General features: G+C 45.2%; 1 protein-coding gene across 1 annotated transcript in view; it reads left to right on the top strand.

Moving 5' to 3' along the window:
* Window positions 1–4,042: 4,042 nt before the first annotated feature.
* psd2 (pleckstrin and Sec7 domain containing 2) overlaps window positions 4,043–7,500 on the top strand; it is a 35,307-nt gene continuing 31,849 nt past the window's right edge. The window contains exon 1 of the mRNA XM_079268267.1: window positions 4,043–4,164. The gene's annotated coding sequence lies outside the window, so the exon portion shown is untranslated. The remainder of the gene's footprint in view (window positions 4,165–7,500) is intronic.

The raw sequence follows: 7,500 nt of genomic DNA, 5'->3' as shown, positions 1-7,500 counted from the left end.
AATTGTTGCTTTAGGTTTAAATTAACTTGTTTTTTCTCCAATCCCTCTGAATATCTTTTCTTAATATTGCTCTTAATACACAGTATTAGCGAAAAACAAGCTTTCTGTCACTCCTGTTTGCTTCCTTTAAAGATTGAACTGGTAAACATTTCTTATCATTGCTGCAAAACTTATAGAAAGCAACTCTTTGAATGTTGTCATGGGAGGTTTGATTGGTGATTAGTGAAACCAGCTTGTAAAGATTCTGAAGCAAGGCATGCCATTTGTGTTTATCTTCACACACACACACACACACCTACACACACACTCACATATTAATTCAATATCAAATATCAGAGACACACGCATGCTTTTCACTCTAAAGCACATTCGGCTGTGAAGTCCTCTGATCAAAATCAAAGACCTACTCCATGTGCACACACATTCAGCAGTGTGTGTGTGTGTTGTATGTGCCCGCAATGCTTCCTGCTTGTGTGTGCGTGTGTGTATGTGTGTGTGCGCGCCCAAGCTGTCTCACAGAGCTCCCTGTTGTTCGGCCTGCTGTGGCAGACGGAGCCAACGCTGTAAACTCTGTGGATCGATGCTCGTTTGGAGGATTTCTCTATTTAATTCCACCTCAGTCAGCAGCACTTCGTCCTTCTCTGTGTGTGTGTGTGTTTGTGTCTGCACACTTGGGCACGCGAATGTGTGTCCTTGTGTGTGCACATTTGTATCTCTATCTTCATATTGAATTGTCTGTGTGAGCATGTGCAGAGGAATTCTGCAGGAGGTGTGTGTGGATGCTAACATCTATGTGTGCACTTCTGTCGCCCACACACACATATATGCACACACATACACACACACACACACACACACACACACACAGACACACACACACACACGCACAAAGAGGTAGGAGTCTCGCTGCAGAGGCCAAAAAAACACACCATCAGTCTGTCTGGCACTTCCCCCTCGCTTTGATTACACTCACAATGCTCATACTTGGTAGCACACCAACATCAGCATATTGATTTGTCTTCCCCGCTACCTGTTTTCATTTAAAATGCGAACACACATGAACACTCCTCATGAAAGCACAGATTGCACATTCGACACACACGCACACACAGGTAAACGCATGCATGATGGCACACGCACACATTTACACACTCTGACACCACCACATTAACACACCATGTGCACCATCACAAGAGACCACCCACTCCAACAAACCAAAACGCAAGCTGTTAGCTTTTTTTCTCCTCACCAGTTACCTCCCACACCCCTCCCCTCCCTCCCCTCCCTCCCATTGTCCCATCAGGGATTTCCAGTGTCCCAAACACGTTGCAGCCATCACAGCCCTGCAGATGTCACTTAGCTGCAGACCCACCTCCTCATTTCTGCATCCATCCATCCCTCCTCCTCTCCTGGGACACGGAGGAGGTACGGAGCAGGGAGCAATGGGTGCATGTGTGTGTGTGTGTGTGTGTGTGTGTGTGCGTGGTTACAGAGGGGGAAGGGAGCTGGGCAGGTTAATGAATTAGTAATTAGGATTGACGTTGCGTCTGTGGTGGGTTTTCCCCCAAACTGTTTCCAGCGCTCTCTCCGGTCATCTGTGCATCCTCTGAACTCTCTTTGTCATCTTCAAACCCTCAGCTGCACCCCCTCCCCTCCCCTCCCTGTCGCCCCCCTCTCCTTGCATAACCCTCCCTCTACCTGTCTCACTTCGGCCCTCCCCTCTCTAACCTTCTCTTCCCCTTGTCTTCAAACGCGCAGCAGGCACTCATGTTCCGGCCACATCCTCACTCGTGCTTCCTGCATCCCTCTCTTCTTCTTATCTCCATTTTTCTCTCTCTCTCTCTCTCCCTCTTCTCTCCTCACCCATTCTCAGCCGCCCCCCTCTTCTTCTGTCTCCTTCTAATGTGCTATTGATCACTGGAGATCAACTGGATTGGAGGCTGAAGTTCTCAATCCATGCAGGCGTCACACTGAAGCTCGGCACTGCTCTGCATTATAAAGGCTGCATCCAAGATCCCTGAAGAAAACACTCGTAAAAAATAAAGTTGGCAGCAGACAATGCAGAGCCATATGTGTGGTTGTATTGTATAGTAAAGAGGGTCATCTCAAAGCACTATTCTGTATATTTTAAAGACAATACAGATGGTTTGCACTTTGGCTCTTGGCTTGATTGAACTGGTTTTACACGAGGGAGATGAGTGGGAGGGAGTGAGAGGGAGTGAAACATGGGTGGTGGGCATGGAAGAAAATGCCCTCTATGCTTTGTCAAGGGCAGAGTGGACACAGGCTAATTCATGGTGTATGTTGACAGATAACATTAACTAATTGTCTGTCATTAAGGCCAAGAATTTTATAATTTGTGTGTTAGCTCCAGTGCCATCCAACAGAAGAAAAAAAAAAGACATGGCAACATCATCCTGCAGGCTCAGAGCAGGCAGCGCTTGCTGTTTGACAGCACAATCACAGATATTTCAAACCGTGCCTTGTTCAGCTCTGTCTCGCTGTCTCCTTGGGGGAAAAAAAATTCAGACAGCTTGGCGTATGTATATAAATATGGACACACAAAAGAATGTTACGCTCAAAGGTTTTTCAGAAAATGTCAGCCAACACCAAAAAGCTTTCCATCTTTGTTCTCCAGCCTACATAACTGATTGTCATCTTTACAGTGGGTTTCATTCGTGTTGTTTTCCTTCCATGTGGGCTGTAATTATAGTCCCACTGCAAAGACAGGAGCATTGACAGTTTCCCCCAGAATGACTGGCACCTTTGGAAAAAGAGTTGAAAAGATAGGCTGCTCTTAATACTACAGGTGAGTGTGGAGAAACTGTCATGGCATTTCAGACGTTACAACGATTTGAACAAGAGAAGTATGTCCTCTGAAAGATATGCCTGATAGACAGGGTGTAGCATTGCTAATGCTATCCTGGCTAGCAGTAAATACATCAAGAAAATCAACAGTAACCTCTAGTTCCTAACACCATCTAGAACAGGCAAACAATAACCAGCAGGTCAAAGGTCAGGGCCGTATTGTTATTACAATGAAACTGATTTACAGCACACCAGAATGTGAAGCACACATCTGAAACTGATTTTACGGGCACTGCATCATGCCAAGTAAATCTTCTGCATCATTTGTCTGGGATTAAGTCTCAGCAATTTACTTTGGATTTACCTAATTAGTTTGGTAATAATTAGTTCATTTTATTGAGTAGCATATCTAACAATCAATGAAAGCAGGATATTGACGGTTTCATGGGTCATGTTTTCCCTTGCAGAAATCAAATTCCTATCTAAATCAAACTGCAGCATGACCAATACCACATCCTGGATATGACAGCTGCAGGACTTTAGACCTTGGACGGGACTATTTGACTGTCTGTAAATCATCAGCGTGGTCTGTTTTTCTGGTCAATTCCCAAACTCTCCCCCCCCCCATGTTTTCCCAATGCTATGTGTCAAAATAAATAGATGCCAACTTGAACAACACATTTTTCTGAGAACATACTGGAACCCTCCAGAGGGTCCTTTTGGCCATCCCTGGACCTCAGTCTGGGAACTACTTGACACCCTTGGCTTACTCTGCATCCAGCTCGCGTGATAAAGATAAAGCCCATATTATTGGTTTTTATAGGTCTGGGCAGTTATATCACCAGTGGTCAGAGAGGAGAAGGACTTGTGTCAACACAACCGTCAGTGCTAATCTTCACTGCAGGCTACAGTGTCTGACATCAACAGGCCCTCGAGACACGTCCCGTTCACACCGCGCGGTTTCCACGGGAGAGTGGTGGTGCTCCCGAGACGTCCGACGAGCAATTTCTCAGCTGCCATTCAAACGCTCAGAGGCTCCGCGAAGAGGAGGAGACGGGGAGGACGCCTCCGTTCATCCATCCATTCACCAGTCCCCACAGTAATCGCACTCCGGCGCCTGGACCTCCCGCGAGCCCCTATACCAGCCTGCGCGAGACACCACCACGAGCTTCGGCGGCGGCCGCGAACAACTGTCGCACGCGCATACCGGCGAGAGGGGGGCAGTTGGGAAGGACGCTCAGCGTGGAGAGAGCAAAAAGAAGAGCCCGTCTGTCAGTGTTATTCCCCGGTGTGGATGTAGAGAGACGGAGACAGAGAGAGGACCACCGATAAAGTCTGACTGAACGCGTTTTACCGGTGAGTGAAGAAACGGTACATGACGTGTTTAGAGTGTTGTCGTTTTTAGGATAGTACTGTGTTAGCGCTAAATCCTCTGTTTGATTCATAACGGAGCCCACGGTCAGACACCATGTCATTTAGTTTATGAACGAGACGAGCATTTCTCCCGGGGGCTGCGTTGAGGGTTTCGTGTCCTTGTTTTTCTTGCTAATCTGTGACCAAAAAATGCTCACACAGTCCGCAGCCGGGCAGCAGGACAGCGGTGTTTGTGGAGCTAATATGGGCTGAAAGATATATGCACCGTGCGGGCCGAGGTTTCATGGAAATGTGTATGTGTGTGTCTTTTTTCTCCCCCCGTGTCCCCCGAGAAGAGAAAGAGAAAAGCGTTTCCCTTCGGCTTTTAGGAGGACAAGTCGATCTTGAAACGCGACCAAGGTCTATTTTGGAGGAAGAGAAAAGCACCGGCCTCAATTGAGCTTGAACCGTGTCTCCCAGCCATCATGTTGTCATGGTTACTGGCTCGAGGAGGCTGGGAGAACATGGCTGTCTCGCGCTGGGCTCTCTCACTCTCTCTCCCTCTCTCTTTCACACACACGCACAGACACGCACACGCACGCACACACACGTACACACATTTACATGCACGCGCACGTGCGCACGCGCGCTGGGAGAGAGAGAGACAATGAGCCTTGTCTATCCGGTGTTTGTTTATGTCTTTTTAAGTGTATTGGGAGACACTTTGGAAAAAGAGCAGGCACATAGTAACCTCATTATATATTTGTAAGGGTCTCCTATTATCCTATGCATATTTTAAACTGTAAGCCCCTCACATATTTAAACTACAACAGATGAGACAAAAATATAATAAACCATAAAATCACTATAAGCCCAAAATGGACTGCCACAGTCACAATCTAAGTGCTTAGAATACTATAGAAATATCCTGATTTTTTTCCCAGTGTAAGACGGAGCTCCTGGACTACATTTATCTTCGCCTCAGGATGTGGGTGGCTTCTTTAAAACAGGTGTTTGATAGCAGCTTTTTTTCATCCCCAAAGCAAAGTCACTCTTATCTTAATTATAGACATTTACATGTCTAGTTCCATTGATTGCAATGTATTCCCCCAATACAACTGTGGGGCTCTCCCAGATAAAAGTGCAGCTCAGCTTCCTCCAATGTAATCATCCTGAACCTCAAGGTGTCAGACATCCAGAAGCAGCAGCAGCAGCTTCTCTCTTCCTCTTCCTTTAATTACTTATCAACACATCAGAAACAACAGCACCAAAACCCTTTGGGATGCAACATTTAGGAAATACACAAATTTCAAACTGTGTTTAGAAAACATATTGTTTGCATTGCAAACACGTGAAACATATTAATGCTTAATTTGTACTAAAACAGAAATTCCACTATCAGAAAGAGAGCAGGCAGTTTTACAAATCATTCAGATGCCAGAAAGGGCATGCCGTGTGTGTGTGTGTGTGTATGTGTGTGAAACAAGGAGTGAATTTGCATGTCAAAATGGAAATGCCCAGGGAAAAACAAGATAAATCACCGCATTACTGTGAGCTTGTATTGAGATGTAAGCGTTTAGAGCACATGTGTCAAACCGCGGGTCGAATCCGGCCCGCCACGTTATTTTATGTGGCCCGCGAATCCGCCAGCAAAAAAAGAATCTAATAAAAAAAAGATTTTTTTTCTTCTTTTTTTTTGGAAAAATAATTAAAAGTTAGACTTGATAATAAAAGTATCCCCATGGTCGAAATTATGAGATAGAAAGTTGAAATGATGAGATAGTTGTCTGTGTACCGACATTAAAACTATCACAACAGGTGGACAGGAGAGGCAACAGCCCGAAAAGAGGTTTTCCAACAATTGAAAAAGATCGACAAATAATCCCAAAATGTCCACGAAGAGAAAAATTGATGCAGAGGGAAGAAAATGTAATGAAAGATGTGAAAGTGAATACATGTTTGTGCTTCAAGGAGAACAACGTGTCTGTCTTCTGTGTTATGAGGCGTGTCGGTGATGAAGGATATAATTTGGCATTTTGACACCAAACACGGAGCTAAATTTAGCCTCCAAGAAAAACATCAAATTGTCCAAGAATTAAAAGGCAGACTGCAATCACAGCAGAATATATTTACACAGCTACAGCCCAGTGCATGCTGAAGGTATGTGAGCAGAGCTCAGACCAGATACTGACTTTTACAAATGTCAGTTTGTGAAGAAACACCATCGCAGACCGAGTTCATGAAGTAGCAGCAATCTAACAACACAGCTAGCTAAGAGACGAGCAGGTACTCGTCTTCTTCATTAGCTGTTGATGAAAGCACAGACAACACGGATACATCATCTATCAATGTTCATCAGACCTGACTCTCAGTGAGCAGCTCTTGGATGTAGCTGCCATGCACAGGACGACGACAGGGAGGAACATTAGTGATGCAGAGAGGTGACACAAACAGCTTTGAACAAAGTTAATGTAATAACTTGTGTTTGATATTTGTCTTTGATATTACAGTTAGAGTTACAGTTATACAGTCTTACAGTTACAACCGGCCCTTTGAGGGCGACCGTGATGCTGATGTGGCCCAGAGTGGAAATGAGTTTGACACCCCTGGTTTAGAGTAACAAAATGCGAGGGATTGGTTGACCTTGACAGCACAGAAGTGACATATTAGGGTGATTCGAGAGCTGGCTCCCTGTTACGCTCCAGTAGGCTGATGGTGTGGCTCGTCGGAGGCTCTGTGGTCCGAATGGGGGGACTTGCAGGCAGGCAGACAGGCTGAAAACACCCTGGACCACTTCCAACTCCATATTTTCCTGCTTTCCTGTCCCAGGCTAACAACCAGGAAATGATACTTCTTCCTCTCTGTGCTTGCAACACAACAGCATTTTTGAAAGGTGACTCTAAACTTTGCACCGTGTGTGTGTGTGTGTGTGTGTGTGTTGGCTGCAGCCGGCCTGCGTGTCATGAACAGGGTCAGTAGGTCGTTTATAAAGGCCGCAGTATTTCTTCTGAGCATGTCTCTCTGATAGACTCCTGGAGGGGCGGAGGAGGGAAGTCCTTCGTGTTCACATCGTATTAGCATCCATCAGTATTCAGTGAGCTCTGTAAATTCATTTTGATTACTGATGAGCTCTTTATGAAAAGTAGTTAGGTTGGTGGTGGTTAAGGTATTTATTCAGATTGTTCTTTGGCTGGGTTTGAAAGATTTTTGTAAATAGTTTCTTTCTTGTCTTTCTCTGCTGAAAGCTTAAATTATAGTGCAAACAATATATATATAATATATGCAATACTGTATTGGTTCTGTATCTCTATGTGGGCTGCGTTTTCAATTTGTCACATA

The sequence above is a fragment of the Melanostigma gelatinosum genome (genome assembly GCF_949748355.1).
Source record: "Melanostigma gelatinosum genome assembly, chromosome: 5".
Classification (NCBI taxonomy): Eukaryota; Metazoa; Chordata; class Actinopteri; order Perciformes; family Zoarcidae; genus Melanostigma; species Melanostigma gelatinosum.
The sequence above is the reverse complement of the archived record's forward strand: the minus strand, read 5'-3'. Positions and strand labels throughout refer to the sequence as shown.